The sequence below is a fragment of the Phalangium opilio genome, unplaced genomic scaffold (genome assembly GCF_054372755.1).
Source record: "Phalangium opilio isolate 3A_F unplaced genomic scaffold, DU_Popi_V2 ptg000329l_1, whole genome shotgun sequence".
Lineage (NCBI taxonomy): Eukaryota > Metazoa > Arthropoda > Arachnida > Opiliones > Phalangiidae > Phalangium > Phalangium opilio.
The window spans coordinates 770,175-788,160 of record NW_028324226.1 but is presented as its reverse complement, the minus strand read 5'-3'; the positions used below and the strand labels follow the sequence as shown (position 1 = coordinate 788,160).

At 38.5% G+C, this 17,986-nt stretch overlaps 1 protein-coding gene across 2 annotated transcripts in view; it reads right to left on the bottom strand.

The window, feature by feature from the left end:
• The window catches only part of FoxP (forkhead box transcription factor P), a 206,223-nt gene that overhangs the window by 108,424 nt on the left and 79,813 nt on the right, over window positions 1–17,986 (bottom strand). For both annotated transcript variants that reach the window (XM_089859002.1, XM_089859003.1), the window contains exons 3-4: window positions 13,510–13,591; window positions 3,084–3,194 (exon numbers count right to left, since the gene is read on the bottom strand). The gene's annotated coding sequence lies outside the window, so the exon portion shown is untranslated. The remainder of the gene's footprint in view (window positions 1–3,083; window positions 3,195–13,509; window positions 13,592–17,986) is intronic.

The following is a 17,986-nucleotide window of genomic DNA, read 5'->3' as shown; positions in this document are numbered from 1 at the left end:
TATATTTGAACGCGACCCGCGCGACTCTTATACCGTAGGACCAAACTAATTCTGTTTGAAATTAAAATTACACGCCATCGATCTATACCCAACCCCCCATCCCCTTAAATATGCATCTAATATACCCAATAATTAATATATTTCATCCATGAATACCCTATAAATAATGATTTTTCATTCATATTGATGTACAGGATGTTTCTAATAAGTCGATCTGAACCTAGAAATTTAAGGGTCAAACAGAGTAGTGGAAAGTGTTCTTCAAAGAACATGGATGTGGTCTACAGCATTTAGTTACGGAGATATGAACTCCCAAACAATGATTGACCCCTAAAACAACACGTGTATAGTAATTAGCCTTACTTTACAACCGAATTAACGTACATTCCTGCAAATTTTATTGTACTTGCACTTCAATTGCAGGTTCAATAACGTTCTTAGATTGAATGATTGTACTTGCACTTCAATTAGACAAAGGTTCAATAACGTTCTTAGATTGAAGTTTGTTAATGGTTACTGAGAGCTTGTAATCAAGTGACGTAGGTGAAACGTCATAGATTCTCGTAAAACGATGCCTGGTAAGGCGCTGTCAAAGTCTTAGTACGGACTAAATAGGAATATGGACTGCAAAACTAACCGACTGTAGTCAATTGTCGCTTGTCGTTCACGAACTAGCTTTTAGTAAGTCTCAAGCATTAAGAAGTATCGGTAGTGTCCTACTTACGGAACATATCTTATAAAGTTATGATTGAAGCTTGGCATGTCTTACTTCACATGTGTGACTATTGCCTGATGTTATAGGACCAATCAATGTGGGAGCCCAAATCTTCTTCAGCATATTCTTTGATACTTTCCAATCACTTTGATCTTAAGTCTAGAACATACCCTTTAATTCATGGCAGATTTATCAAAAACACCCTGTCCTGTATTTATATTTCTTTCATTGATTCATGCGACGAATGAATAAATTCACGTTAAATAAGTGGGGAAGCCGGCAGCCGGGCTATCCCTTTTTGTTTACCGTAAAAATAAACCAGGGGTTGTGGGGAAGGGGGGGGGTTGGATCCCCCGCTCTTAATAACCAAAACAAGGCTAGCCAGAAGCAAACCAAGGAGATGATGATGATGGGGCGCCGCACATATTTCCTTAATTTCTATATTCGCATTCATTCTTAAAATGACTTGAAATTGCAATAATAATCCGGTAATAAAAGGAGCTTTCTTTGACTGTTTCTACCAATGTAAATTACTGTGTTTCGATTAGAAGGGTTGCGAAAGAACATATATACGTAAATGCAATCTTAAATTGGTCTAAAACTAGATTGGTAAAGGGTAATAATGGTACGGCATTCTTAGACTGTAAACAGAACTTGGAATTCTTTCCGGAGAAGCGAAAATTCGTAACACGAAAACTGCGTGGTTTTCAGACAGATAATTCTCGAGTTGGACCCCCTAAAAGTTATACGGATCCCATTGCAAAGGGGGCGTTACCCCATTTCTTTCCACGCCGCCTATTAGAGCTTCTCATATTACGTCCCGAATTGTTTGTCGTTCTCAAACTAAACCAATTTTATCGATTATGCTTCCAACGAAATTATTACTAATTCCGATCGAGTAAAAGAATTAAAATTCTTCGAAATTCGTGCACCCGCGAGGCATTTGATTTCATCCCAAAATTTAATTTAAATTAAATTAAAGTAAACTAAATTACTTTAATGATCCGAAGCGTTCTATATACTTTCATGTGATTCGGAGTAATATTAAAATTAGGGAATATGTAAAAAAAATTAAAGAACGGGGATAAACAATTTCATCAGTAAAAATACTACGTTAAAATTAATTTTTTGTAGCGATTCTAAATTAGTAATTATTTGTTAACGTGTTTATACGTCGACTTTTTAATTCAATACGAGATAAATATTTCCCCCAAAAATAATTCTATTTGTTATCATAAATGCGTTTCCGAGAAAATGTCTTAAATAATTAACTGTTTACTTCAATATGATTCTTGTCATTACAATTATTTAAAGGTACGAAATTAACTATAACTTAAATAATTAAATAATTAAAGGTAAACGCGAGTCTACTTATAAAACAATATAAATTTACCCCGTTACGGAATGGGACTAATGCCTGCAATAAGCCTTGTAAAATATTTCCAGGTAAATTTTCGAATACATGAACATTTAAATTAAGTTTCAGAATTAAATAAATCTAAATCTAATTAATAAATATTTTACAATTTTTTCCAAAAACAAAAAGGGGGTATACACGCTGTGTCCCAAATAGGAATTTTTCCCAAAAAAAAGAGGGGGATTCATTCGCCCCTCCCAATTCGATCACGTGTCCCTTGATCAGGTCCTTTTCCGATTGGTCCCTTCCTTTTCTTATAACAGTAATCTATTCTCAGGCGATTGGAAAATAGGTGGGTGGGGGTAGGACAAGAAATTAATGGCTTGGGGGGGTCTTCCCTCCCCAAAAAAACTTATCATTGACACTCAGGGCCGACCGTCACATTGGGGTCCCTATACTCGGACTGAGTAGTTGGGGGCAAGATCCCCCGGCCTATAGAGAAGTGGGTGGATAGGGGGGGGGGAGGAAAATAGACCAACAAAAATTTCAAATAGGGTTACGGCGCGCGCATGTCCCATTTCCTACCCCGAAAAACTAGATCAAAAGGGGCGGGTGACGTCACGAGAATGGAGTATCGTCATTGGACGAAAGTGGGATGTCCGCAATTACGCGGCAGTATTAAGAACCACTAGGAACTCCGCGGGGGGTTTTACAAAAGGGGTAATTTCAAAGAAAAATAAAATTTTTCCAGCCCTCTCGAAACTAGGGGGGTTCCAGCCCCCACCCTTATAAGAAGATAGTTTTTTAGGGAAGACATTGTCTATTTATCAAGGTGGGCAACCATTTAGAAGGTGGGCCATTTTTCCAGGCTCCTTTTCCTAACCCCTAACTAACGAACGAACGAACGAACAAACCAGCCTAATTTTAACTCTTTGCACAAGGACAACACAACTATGGCTAAACTAAACTTATATTATTTAAAAAAAATAATACGTAAAAATTCAGTCTTACCTTGAAAGAATTGCGAGGACGCCTGCCTTTCGGTCTTGTTTCTCGAATCGAGTCGGTTATTTTAACCTTCTCTACATAGCAATACGGATTTGACTTCCGGAGATTGATTATCTGCAATAAAAATAAAAAAATATATTGCAATTTTTAATTATAATTATATTAAAGAGGTGATATGAGGTGATAGATAAAAATTGTAAGCTTACATCGGTTAATATTTGATTCGAAATTCGTATAATTCTTAAAGACGATGTTTCTCTGTTAAAAGATACACGGCGTAAAAGTTTATTTTTGGCTTGCCCAGCTCGCGGATAGCACGTTGCCGGGAAGTTTAGCCGATAGGCGGCGCGAAGTTAGCGCGATTTGGGGAGATACGAGCGGAGTAAGAGCTCGGCTCGACTAAAATCTCTTTTTGGCTTGACGGAGAAAGAGAGCTCGCTCTGTCGGCGCCCGATTCCGAACGGATCCCGAGAGTTAGAGGGGGAAAACAAGCGTCAAGGGGTAAAGTATCAGAGCCATGCAGAGCCAAGAGAGATTCCCAAAGAGTATCCCGTAAAACCTCGGTCGGTGGCTTCTCTGTCTAGCACGTTCTCGGCTAATACGCGGAGTCGATGACGGCGGCGCCAGGCGGACCCTGCCGGAAACACGTGCCCATTCAACCCTCCCCCTTTTTCTTACCCCCCTCCCCGAAAGCCAAGTACCTACCGCAATTGCCCCGTATATAGCAGCTACATAATCAGATTTATTAAAGGCAGAATTATACCATGGGGAGTTTTATTTTTAAAGCTGATTATACTTAACTTCTCTAATCACATAAAAAATAAATTAGGCCTAATTAAATTAATTTCATTTATTTTAATCCGTGCATCGAAACAAGGCTTAAGTATTTTCCCATAGTCATAAAAACTCGGATAGACTAAACTCGTAAAATTAGATCACTAGGTAAATTCCCTTTCAGGATGCAAACTGCTCATTTTAAGAAATGAAAAAAAAATCAGCACTGCAAAGCCCTTAAACCCCATAGACACTAGAACTAAATCCCTAAAAAGTACTTGTTGTGACATTACTTCAAATTAAGGATTAAGTACGGTATTTCTATGTTTACTAACATATTTATTATATCTATGGAGAGTGTCTGAGCGCGTGCTAGAAGAAAAAGGCGCGTTTCTCGCCTAGACCATCAAATTCCCTCGTGAGGTAGGACGGAAGCGCGCGTAAAACCTATGGTTACCTAGCAACAACATACGCACGTGATCCTTACTCGTAAACAACAGAGAGGAGGGACAATAAAAGGAAGAAGAAGGATATGAGAAAAAGGAAAATAAAAATAAGGAGAGAGAGAGAGAGAAAAAAGGCTAGCATTTTTAAAGAGAGAGAAAGAGAGAGAGTTTGTTAAGCGAGAAGAGATTCAAGAGAGACCAAAATCCCGAGTCTATAACACGTATCATGAAAGCCAACTCCTTCCTAAAGGGAGAATAACCCGTTATTTTAATAGATCGATTACCTGAGGAGTACAACTCACTTAGTATATTACTTCATCCTCACTTTAAAAACAGCGAGCTAATGTTTCCCCATAGTTTCCTACACGTACTCCTTGCGGGGAGGAAGCTTCCCCATGGCGCTTTAGCCTAATAGACCCAACCGAATATGACAGTATCCCCATCACCCCATCCCTATGGGGGTAAATACTTTCCCCAGGCAGACTTGTTTTATTGGGGACCGCTCGTAAAATTTGCCTCTCAAGGAAAGCATCCTTGAAAGATAGGAGAAAAAATCAACCTTTTTCTATGGGGATATTTACCCATTCTAAGGTTGCAAATTAGTATAGGAATACGTGGACGTGCGGGAGGGATAAAAACCAACAAGGAGAGAGAGAGAGAGAGAGAGAGAGAGAGAGAGAGAGAGAGAGAGAGAGAGAGAGAGAGAGAGAGAGAGAGAGAGAGGAGGGGGTGAGGGGAAGCTTAGGAGAAAAACGGTAAAAAGAGAGAATCTTAAAGAAGAGAGAGAAAGATAATGTTTTTACAACCCCACACTTAGCGAAAGAAACCGCACCTAATGGAAAACGTACCCCCTTTTTACTTTATTTGAAGCTTTCTTTTTTAAAAAAAATCTAGTGGTCCCTAAGCGCAGTTTAGAACCGTTTTTTTCTGTCCCCAAACTGGGAAAATTAGCTAAAATACTCTGAATTCAATAAATTTAAAATTAGTCAAAAACTGTCGAAGATTACTTAATTGTAAATGGGAGAAAACACGTAAAAGGTTTCGAGAGATTGAAATTGTCGATTAAAATTGGGTTGAAATTAATCAAAAAGAAAAGGTATTGATTTTTAAAAGCTTTATTTATGTAAAAATAATCAACGGGATTTTTTTCTTTTCAAATTTAAAATTCACCGTTTATTTCAGCATCTGCTTTTAAGGATTTTATTTAAATTTTGTTTATAAGCGATTTGTATTTAATTTGTCGTAAATACATATTTAATGTATTTCCTACTAACTTATGGGGAAGCTAACTTCCAGGCTGAAACGAGCCCATGTTAAACGTACGGCCCCTGTAGAAATGTTGTTTCTGCCGCACACCAATGCTCAGGGAGAAAACTAACTACAGGCTGAAATCAACCCGCGTTATCTCTATGGCCACTGTAAAACGTTTTTCCCTCATAGTAACAAAAAACAATATAATAAAATCTGTATTTATCACAAAACTCTCTAGAAAACAAAGGTTTAAATTTTTTAATTACTTCTGGGAGGGTAATTAAAGGTACGAATTATGCCTTTTCTTTAAAATAAAACCAACTAAGACGAAATAATTATTTTTTAAAAAATAGGTCATCTTTTGTTTGTATTCTCTGAAATTTTCTAGTTTTCTAGAGAAAAGACGTATAAAGAGTTCCACTTTGGGATAAAACAAGTTGGGAAAACCAAAATATTACCTCTCCGTGTCAAGAAGATTATATAAACTTAAAGTATCCAATGAAAACGTTATTATGTTTCTGAGTTGGGGTTTCCCATTTTTGTTGTTGTTTTGAAAAATATATCGCAATGCACGGGCCTTGATAGATATAGGAGGCAATGAATGAAATATATCACAATGCACGGGCCTTGATAGATATAAGAGGCAATGAAGGAAATATATCGCATGCACGGGCCTTGGTAGATATAGGAGGCAATGATAATCTCTCTCTTTGCACCAGAGGTTTATCTTTAATATTTAAATAAATATAATTATTTTTAATTATTTTAATCTTCAATAATTAACATTAATAATAGTTAAATCGTTTAAAATAAAGTTATACCTATTATCTTCTCAAACTTTGCTAATATTGACGTTTAAAGTTAAGGGTACCCCTCTTGCCCGCTTTTTTCAAATTTGGGGTATATATACGATTCGTTTCCATTATAATAGTAAGGAAAAAGCGCAATTGCGAAAACCTTTGGTGGCGATCCCACCTTAGGGAGGCTAGACGTTTCTCGTAACCCTAGCTGATCGCCGCGTATATCCTAAAACCAAACGATGATAATGGAGTAGAAGCCAATGATACAGATTGGTGTCTATGTGGAATAGACGGAAGACCAGTGGATGGTGGTGTTAGAAGCCAGTGTAAGTGCAGACTGGTGTCAATGTGGGATTGACAAAGAGCAGAAGATGGTGGTGATTAGAAGCCAGTAAGAACAGACTGGTGTCCGTGTGGGATGGACAAAGACCAGAAGATGGTGGTGTGAGAACTCAAGTAGAGGAGCCATTTCCGTGACTGTGAAAGCAGTTCGGAAATGGCGAACACGTTTGCTCCGATACGCAAACTGCGAACGCGGTCACGTGGGTGTAACAACGGACAGACAGACAGACACACAGACAGACACACACACAGACAGACACACACACAGACACGGCCGTTACAGAACCTCTCCTGGACTACGTCACACGGAGAGGTAAAAAATAAAAGAAAATGGATTTGTTTGTATCGCGCATCGTTTCAACGGCGCCGTTGATTCTAAAACTTGACGGAGGAGGGGGTAGAGCCCCGTTTCCTGGTGGTTGGAAAAGGGGGTGGGGGCATTCTTTTTAGAAACATAGATGAGGATGCAGCCCCTTCCATCACTCCCACGTCCCTTTTTCCCCGGTATTATCATAATGATTGGCGCGTTTTGTCAATGGCTAAAAGCAGGCGCTAGCAATTAACCCCTCCAGCCTTTGGAGGCATATTCCCCCCTCCCCTCTTATTTTCTATACTAGAGCGACAATCGTCAAACGACAAGTTAAGGTGGCAACTCGAAAATGAGCCATGATCTAGATATAAAGGATTAAAAACGCCAAAAACAAAAGACAAGTCTCTTTAGCCCGCTTTTCAGTAAATGTGTCGATCGAGCTAGTTCCCTTTTTCCACTAAAAACAGTTCTCACAGAGACAGACGGTACCGGAGGAAGGGGGGGCGGAAGGTTGATGGAGGGATACATCCTCGTCCACGTGCCCAAAGTGAATAGAGAAAAAAGGCGGGAAATATCTATACACTTCAAAAACATAGATATAAGCAATACAGTAAGAAATAAAATATAAAAAAATATCTAATCGCACGTGAAAATACAAATAAAACAAATTTAGTGCGATTGATTTATATTAATAAACCAATCTTGAGCGCGGTAAATATACACGATAAAAAACAAAATCGCGAAAGGCAAACGAAGACGCGACGTAACTGTTATTCAACGCTGCTAAATGAACGGGATTTTTAGAAGACAGACTCGGAAAAGAAGCCGTGAAACAAAAGCTCGGTGGGGGAGGGAGAAATAGTCTATAGCAAAAGACGCCAAGCGGGAAAATGCAGTGGGTGGGCAAAAATGGTACGCGTATCCCTACGCCGTCCGTCCGTCCGGAGAAAGTGCCTAGCATAAATCGGCGACGTGCTTTGGCGACTTATTAATCGGCATACGAGAGCTTAAATGAGCGACAGCCTTTTTTCAATCGACGATTCGAAACAATGCAAGCCGATCTTTTCCTACGCTTCCAAGTTAATCTGTCGCTAGACGGCGCGCGCTATGCATAGGTGCGTTGTATAAGGTTATAAAATAGTGAAGGGGTAGAAATCGAGGATACACAAATTGAGGGAGAAACCGACGGAGAAAGGGTCTGGGGGAGGGGTATACCCCTAGAAAACAGAAGGATGGGGGGATGAAAATGCGCCCGAACACTCTGCCTTGCTATAGCGGGAAAGAGAGCGGGACGGAGGGTAGGGCCCCAAAATAACTGTAAACAGTCTCGACCCCCGGGTTTTTAATCCCCCTTTTAGCATTTAAGCCGGAATGCCGAGTTCTTTACCAACGCAACCCTCCAGAAGTCAATCACCATAAAGTACGATACTATTTTCTACCTTACAAAATCTAAAAGAATAACTTGTTTTTAAATGAGACCTTTTCCAAAGCAGACCAATTTCGATGTAAGAGAGAAAGACATGGAGTTAAAACTTTGCCTTCCATAGATGTCGCTTTTTGGCACCTATGCGCTGTAGTAATTTTGTTTCATGAGAGTGCATGCGCAGAAACGATTGGCAATGTATCAACCACGATACTGAGGGTATACGTCAGAAAGATCTACTCAAGTTCGTGGGTCAGATTCATTTCTAGAATAACTTCATAAGAGACGCGAACGAACGAAGGTTAAAGGAATATAATTTACTTCAAATTATGGCCTACAGGTACACATACCGTCAACCCACCCACGAGTCTGATCGATGAAATGGAAATTGGCGAGCAGTTTCCTGACGAAGCGAACGCTTAAAAAGGAACGGAGAAGGTGGTAGTGGTGGCTCGTGGGGTGGAAAGACGTTTTTGGTCAGGAGGACCCCCTCATCGAGATGGAGAAGGGTTTTACAGGCCAGGAATTGTGGGTGGGTAAGCTAGTCGCGGAACTAGGAAACAAAAGGGGGGGGGTGGGGGAATGGCTAAGATTTACTTAATACCGAAGTGCAACGCGCTCGCGCTACGACGAGCATCGTTAATTTGGGGCGCCCTCTACTTAAATCCTTCTTTTTTTCTCCACCCCTTTCCACGCTTTTCTATGAAATAAGGGGTACAACCCCCCTTCCTGGTTCGTTTTTCGAATACCCACCCCCCATACCCCGTTACGTATTTCCAGGACCCGGCGAAAGCGCCAGAGTAAACAAAACATTGGAAATTCAAGCAGTCAATAAAGAAGGTTTTTGGTTTGATGCGGAAGAGAGAGAGTGAGAGAGAGAGAGAGAGAGGCAGAGAGAGCAAGGTTTTGCCGGAATCTTTTATAGATAGCGTAAATCCTACATAATTCAGAAGGCGCGTTCCTGATGGTAATTATAATACCGCTATGAAAGCCCCGAGGCCCGCTTATACTCTACATTCCTAGACGAGATTGTTATACAGATCAATTCATGACGGAAAAAAAGGGTTAAGTGATGCCAATTGGATGGGCACCTCATAAGCAACCAGGAGCGATACGGATAGACATGTTTCGATGTAAAAAAGGGGGTAGGCAACCCTCGGTATCGGGACATACATTGCCATCCGTCTGAACGCACGCTCATGACACAAAAAGACTACAGCGCAGGCGCCAAAAAGTGAGATTGAAGACAAAGTTTTACCCACGTGTCTATCCTTCTTAGTTACATCGAGATGGCCTATTCTAGTACATCAAGGTTAATTTTTAAATTTAATTTCAGGTGTGGTCGATTTAAATGGTTTCTTGTAATTTTTTTTCTTAAATACGAAGGTCATCTCGAAAGTGGAGACGTACTGTTCTATGCTCACTGCACCTTAGTGTCTTGAGACGGAACATTGATGGGTGTATGAACAACAAAGACATTAGTCACGGACCAAATTTGATGGACTGGTAACTTCGAAGCCCTATATCTAACGTCTTTGTTGTAAATATACCCAATCAATGCTACTTACTCTTTACTCTGTTTCAAGCAGACGATACCCTTATGAAAAGAGTGTATCATTTCAGTGTAAATATGTTAATATCTTTACCATTCCATCTATTTAATAAGAGTGTGTTGGCCCGTGGCTTGGAAAGCAATATCGAGTACACAAGGGGCTTGCTTTAGACTTTAAGAGTATGTATGGATGGCGTTGTTCGTTTCGCGCCCTTTTTTTTAAGCCCAACATGACGGGGCTATCATTAAAAACGCCCCGCACGCCGAGCGCCCGGTTTAATTAAACACTTTCTCACTCTCTTCGGCCAAAACTTTATAAATAGGCGTTAGGATATAACGTTATAAAATACAAGAGGAACCCCCCCCCCCCGCGGGGGAAAGTATGGCCCCTCGAGCGAAAGCTTTCATCCCCCCATCCCGGCCATCTTCCAATAACGGTAAATTTACTTTTGGGGAAAAATCAAAAACTAACTAACCCGGTTGGGAAAAGTTTTAACGAAGAAAAACTTAAGCCTAACTACATTGCAACCTATAAATAAAGACCGTGGTCCTTTATACAGCGAAAACACAGAAATCAAATATCGAAAAAAAAGAAAAATTTTGCATAAAAACAAATATACCTTTTTTCTTTTTGTATTCTGGGAATTTTTATGCTAAAATCAAATTGATTTTATTTCGGTTTTTTTACTTTCTCTTTAATACTTTTCTTCATTTTAATATACTGGGAAAATTAAATCAATTCATACACCAGTTTCGTAGTTATTCCATACTTTTTATAGAAAGAATATTGAGAGTATGGGTTTAATTCACCACATGCCAGTAATACTTATATAAAACCATACCTAATAATGGATATTTGGGGTTTTCTATAAAATAGGGTTAAAGTTTTTTATTCCATCTAGAAATACCTAAGAAAAAGTATACTTGCGACCTTTATTTGTCCCTAAATTAATCTAAACTTATTTAAACAAAACTCAAATCCCAATAATAAACTATATTAATAATATAATAATTAAACTATACTATATAAAAAATGCTCTATTAATAATAAACACCAGGAATGCATAAAGCTAATAGGAACCATTGTGCCCCATATCTCAAAGGTTAATTCCTAAGTATGCGGATTTTGGGTCAGGAACGAGAAATATCCGTCACACATCACAATTCTAACTACCATTTCATTTGTTAAATTGCAACTCGAATGTCAGGGGGAGCAAGGTTCAACGTGCAGCAAGATAAATTACTCGTGAGGTAAAATTCGTCACGTGTAGTGATTAAACTAGCTCCTCCCACAAAACCCGCCTAGATACGTTGAGAAAATTAGTAACCAATAATTCCAATTATCAGCATGCATTCCTGTAAACACTACCCACCCTTTTGAAAGCAGGTAGACTCCAAGCACCTATTAATAAATAAGAATAAAAAATATAGCAATGCTAAAATTGACATCAATTGATTCGTGAAAAAGAATTAAATATTAAATATTCGATTTAATCTTTGACAGACTTTGATTAACAATCACGATATTATTTTTCTCTTAAGTTAACTCTCTAAGAAACAAATCTATACTATGTAGGGAGAAAAAAAGGCTCGTGCACGAAATACATCTGGCATCGTAATTATTAACGTTGAGCGCGTGTTTGAAGCGAAACTTAGAAATGGTACTCGTTTGCTTGCCTTTCCAGGAGAGGCGAGCGCTATTTTTTTTTTTTTTTCTAAATCAACACATACAATGCCTTATGGGAGTTTCTTGGAAAACTCATCGACGGCCCCGAAACACAAACACGTCGAAAGCGAGCAAAGAAAACATCGCCTAGTCTCGATAAAAGCTCAGCCCGGGCAAAAAAAGAGTGTACAAACACACAAGCATGCAGCGAAGGAAATTTTTACGGAGGAAGGAAATTACGTTTTTTTTCCTAACTCACTTTAAAACTAAGCATTCTTTTCAAGGCGACAAAAGAAAGACTTTTAATTAATTAGTTAAGCCTTTGCTTTAAATAAGGACGGCCCTTTTATTTAGGATTAAGTTTAACCAATAAACAAGCGGCTGCGCTTGAACGTATTCGTCTGCTCAGATCAGTGTTTTCCAAAAACAACGCTGTATCATGAGAGTTTTGAGTCAACTTTGTAATGAAATTTCCAATTGAAAAAAATCTTAAATTGGGTTTATAGACAAAATAAACGTAATATATTACTGAAATACGTCTATGCTGCGCGGTACTACAAAGAGTTTTTCTCACTGTCTTCAGTATTTTAGTCTACAGTGAGCTTGTTTGGCAAACGCTACAAAATCATATTTTCACCAAACATTTAAATTGACTTATAAGACAAACATTATTGAAAAAGGTCTATGCCACGTAATAGTTCATTAAGTCTATTATTGGCCTGCAGATAACTTTTCTGGTAGTATAGTCTAGTGACCTTGTTTGACATCTTGGCTACAAAATCATATTTTCACCAAATATTGAAATTATTGTATAGTTTTGTGAAATCCATAATAATTCACATAGAAATTATGATTTGTAATATATTTATAATTAATCAAAACTTAGTAGTTAAAAAATGGGGTATCCAGAAACCACCAATGAATTTTTTATTGGGATCATTTTGTGCCGCCGGAAACCGTATACGTTTTCCAAAAGAAAAAAAATTGAGAAACACTGTCTTAGATTGACCAAAAACTACGTTTAAAAATTATATTAACTTCAAATACTTATTTCTTATTTTTTTTTTTTTTTTTTGGGTGGGTAAGTTTTCTAGGAATTTAAAATTTCTTTTTTTTAGAATGAATTTTTAATCGAAGGAGATTCGAAGAAAATCCGATTGAATATTTACTTTGAATGAAACATTGAGGGCAATATAAGGTAGATAAATATGGGTTGGTCCTTATCCTATAGGAATTCTGCTTAATCCCATATAACAGGAGGGGGGAGAGAGAGAAAAAAAATCGGGGAAAGGAATTTCAATGGAGAAAAATTTGTACTCTCGTATTTATACTCGACTGAGATTTGAGATTCAAGAAAAAGGGAGGACGGTATTCTAACCAATGATGGAAGGATATAAGGTTAAGGTTTACGCCTTACGCCTTAAGAAAGAAACTATACCCCTTAAGGATCGGATTAAAGAGAAGAAGAGAAGAAGAAAAAAAAAGTGACGCTATGAAAAATCTACAGAATTCGAAAAAGAACTAAGTAAATCCGAAGAGATAAACTTAAATTTAGAGAAACTTAAAAGAGAGAAGAAATCTTTTCCCATGCAAAGGGGTTGGATAGGTCTTGGGTTCACTTTAAAGATACAACCTAACGACACTGCGATTTCCGTCAATTGTTAGACCCCTCTATGTCTACGCAAATGCAGGAGCGTGTATACGTAATAAAGAATTGAAAATTGCCCAGAGATATTTCAGTACTAAGCTTTAAATAGGGACAGAATTTCTTCTTCTTCTTTTTTCTAGTACAAAAACCCCCAAACCCCCCAAAAATCCGGATAGGAGATGAAAGATCAGTTCAGAAAAAGGGAATTTACACTAACCTCATAAATGTTAAATCAAACGGGGACCGTTCTCCAGCAGAAACAAGTTGTCCCTCAAGGATAAATCAATCGATATATACACCTGAAAACATACAAACAAACAAAAATAATTTAGTAATTGGTTTAAAAACTTATTTTTAAAACAACAATATTTAAATGAAAATATCCCGGTTCTACACATTATACCTAAAAAGAACTGCCCTTTTCTAAATATTAAAGCGAAAATATTAAAAAAGTAAATAAATTAAGTCTTATTTCAAAATAATTACCATTTAGTTGGTCTTCAAAATGAGGGCTACTGCCTCGCCATGTTTAGAGGCGTCTGCTAGCCAGAACCTCTCATCCCTACGGGATTGGTTGAACCAATTCCTTGTGGGTTCTGTCTAGCAGACACCTTTAAACATGACGAGGCACAAGTCAGTGTTTTTAAGACCAAATAAATGCTAATTACTTTTAAATAAGAAATAATTTTTTTTTTTAATATTTTCCTTTCTATTTTTAGAAAAAAAGGCCCTTCTTTTAAGGTATAATAATATATTGCCTGAACCTTCTACCCGTATACGTGACCTCTGAACTTTATGCGTTAAAATTCAAAAAAGGTATACTACAACTTTGAAATAATTAGCGTGTACACAAACGCGACGCACCTTGGAGAAAGGAAGGGGTTGGCAGCCCCTAAGGAAACAAGCGCGATTTTTCCGCTCCCCCCCCTATGTACCCATTTCTTACTTGTAAAAAGGACCAATAGCTGTAGTTCTAGTCTCTCCTTTCAAATCAGATAAAAATTCTCCCGTTCCCGAGAACATTAATTAAACACTAAATTAAGACTTTAACGAAGTTTTGATAAAGAAATTTAAAAAAGGGGGGTGCGATGGGGGATTTTGGATTAAACGAGGTGTGTTTTTCAGGAAAAACGGGGTTCAAGAAGCCCCAATAACTCCCTGGAGAAATGAAATCTCTGATTAAGCAGGTTTTTTTTTAAACTCTGAGAAGGGGAGTTGTTTTACCTATCAGAGAGAGAGAGAGCGCGCGGGAAAATTCGTGGAAACGTTAAAAATTAACGCCTTTAAAGCAAATTGAAATAACGCTCTTCCACGAAAATTAAGATAAAAAAAATTAAATAAGAAAAGTCATTTGATGTACTGCATCTTATTAGATTTAAAACAATACAACGAAAAATACTTCTTCTTAGATTATTTACTTTAGATATTAACTGGTAGCGAGATTAACAAGTTGGGAAACCAAAATGAACCTCTCCGAGCCGAGACGAATTTACTTTCTAAACACAGGTCCACCAGCCAATGAGAAAAACCGAAAATACATAGTTCAAATTGGCGAAATATTGCCAAGCTCTTTAGCAAAGGCTTAAGCGTTTAACAATTTCCTTTGTATCCTCAATAATTCTAATGATGGGTGTATTTAACTTTCGGCTCACTCTGAACCATTAACACCTCTTATAAGAGGAGGCGAAACAAGGTCATTTCTAGTTTAAATCTAGGATATCTTATTTCACAGACCCAATCGTTTGTGGGTAGATGAAGAATTAACACCCATATTATCTAATGAATATAAAAAATGCGTTTACACTATATATAAATGTAGTAAAGCTGAATTAAAAAGAAAACACCAAATTTGAAATGTTAATATCAAAAGATGTTCTTGGAATATTAAGATGAAACAGAGCTTTATAGCTACACAACTACTTAAAGAATAGTAATGCCGAAAAATATTTAAAATATTTCCATTTAATATTCTGCAAAAAGGAAATGTTATCGTTTTGTAAGAGATCTTATCATCCTACTCGCTTTATATTAACTTTGATATGCGTGTAGTGTTTCGATTCGGATGCAATTTTCATTACTCGTTCTATATAAACTCTCACTTGTGTCATTACATAGAAATAAGTTTATCTTAAATAATTAATTAAATATAAATGATATTAATTATTTTAATCGCCAGTAAATAACTTTAAAAATAGTTAAATCGTTTAAAATAAAGTTGTTCCTATTATCTTTCGAAACTTTGCTAATATTGACGTTTAAAGTGAAGGGTACCCCTCTTGCCCGCTTTCTTCAAATTTTGGGGTATATATACAATTCGTTTCCATTATAATAATAGATAAAAACGCATTCGCGTGAACCTTTGGTGGAAGCCCTACCATTGGGAGGCTAGACGTTTCTCGTAACCCTAGCCGATCGCCGCGTATATCTTAAAACCGAACGATAACGATGGAGAAGAAGCCGGAATGGACAAAGACCTGAAGATGGTGGTGCATAGAAGCTGGTGTCAATGTGGGATTGACGAAGAACAGAAAATGGTGGTGCTTACGAGCCAGCAAGTACAGGCTGGTGTCAATGTGGGATTGACGAAGAACAGAAGATGGTGGTGCTTCCGAGCCAGCAAGTACAGGGGATGGACAAAGACTAGCAGATTGTGGTGCTTAGAAGCCAGTTAGTAAAGACTGGTGTTGGTAGATGAATGGCCAAATTTCCGTGAACCGCGAACGCGTTCCGGAAATCGGGTATTTGTTTGCTCCGATTTGTAAACTGCGAACGCGGTCACGTGGGGTCTGACAGACAGACAGACACACAGACAGACACACAGACAGACAGACAGACAGACAGACAGACAGACACGGCCGGTGTAATACCTCTCCGTGACGTCATCGTCACTCGGAGAGGTAAAAATAAAAGAAAATGTCCCGAGTACCGAGTAGGAGCCGTAAAAGCAAGCGAAACAAGAGTTATAACTGCGATGGTCATTCAGTTTAACGGGGGTTTCCGAATTTAGAGCGATAGAGTGTAGGTAGGGGTTTTCGGTGCGGGCCGATAATTGGCCCAGGGGTTCCGCAACAATACATCTCAGACCCCCGCCTCTCTGCATCGAGCAATTTCAGTGTGCCCGCGCTCGCAATTGACGATTCGGACAGTGGACACCACTATCAATGAAGAGTCTTTTTCATCAAATCCTGACCAACAAAAGACTGGGACCGAAAGAAAGGGGTGATGACCACACCACTCCACCATCAAATTAATACAAGGGCTCGTTTCATTGATTGACCCCACGCCTACAAGACTACAAATAGTCATCTAGACCGCTCTTCCGAGTTGAAATAAAAGTTGGGATCGTGCAGAGAAAGATTTATTGAATCGCCATATAGACTTAAACAGTTTCAGAAATATTATGTTTTAAAATAAATAAATAAGTAAATACACAATGTTTCTGAAGAGTCTGGCATAAATTGAAGGGAGTGTTCTCAGGGTCAAACGGAGAGGAAAGTGTCACCAAAGCAACATTTAGTTACGAAGATATTTGCTATCAAACATTGATTGACTGGCCCCTAAAACAAGGAAGGAAGTTGAAAATGAAAGTAACCTTAGATTCACCTAACATAATCCCTTTGATTTCTTCCAAATATTCTGGTATTTATTAAATCTCCCAAAACGAGGGGAAATACATTTTTTCTGGACGTATACCAGCAAGCGCACGCAGGCAGACAAACGGGAGCCAATTTTTCCCTTCAGAAAGCTAAATTGTAAGAAATAGGGGTGGGGGACTGTGGGGGTGGGGGACTGTGGGGGGGGGTAAAAATGGCGTCGTAAGATTTGTGCCTGGATGCTTCTTTAATTACGGACAAAAAGAGGAATAAAGCGGGGCACCAATGGGAGAAAGCAAATTCCATCTAGAGCACTTTCTTCCAAACCTCGACAATTCTTTTGCCCTCCATCTATCCTAAGCTAAATTATGAGATGTAGGAGAAATTAAAAGAGAGGAAAGCAAAAAAGTCTCTCTCTCTCTTTCCCCCGTCGTAGTATTTGGGGATCGAATTCCTCGGACCCAGATGCTGTCGAAATCTAGCGAAAGGAAAGTGTCTCCCCTAGCACGGATTTATCCCTCTCCTCCTTTCCCTCAATGCCATCTTCCTCCCCTCTTGGTCCTCCTTTTATGCGCGCCGATTAAAAATATCTCTCGATCTGCAGAAATTAACTGTTTGGCATCATTGGCAGCAGGCAATCCTTCCCTCCAACCCCCCCCCCTCCAACTAAAAAGGGACAATTCCTTCGGAAGAAAGAAAGGAATAAAAAACATCCCGGAATATAAGAAAACCCGCATGCCTGAGTGTATTTTGCATTCGAGCTAATACTCGCCCCCACTTTGATACTTTGAAAATTGAACGCTTACTGAAAGTATGGCGATTAGTATAAACGAAATGGTCCATCTATTAGAATCCCAAGGAGAAAAAAAATTTGCTTTAGGACGCAAATAATAATTAAGGTGGGAATTGTACCTGCAAAAGGAAAGCTCAGGAAGCTTCATCAAAGATAGTAGGGCGCCCACCCAAAAACGGGGTCGATGTAGCGTGTGCCTTTAACCGCCGCCCACGACTGTCTTAGATTGGCAAGTAAGATTTCCTAGCATCGATGCACAAAAGCCAGGAACAATTTCTTCCCCATACCCCCACCTAACTAAAAGTTAC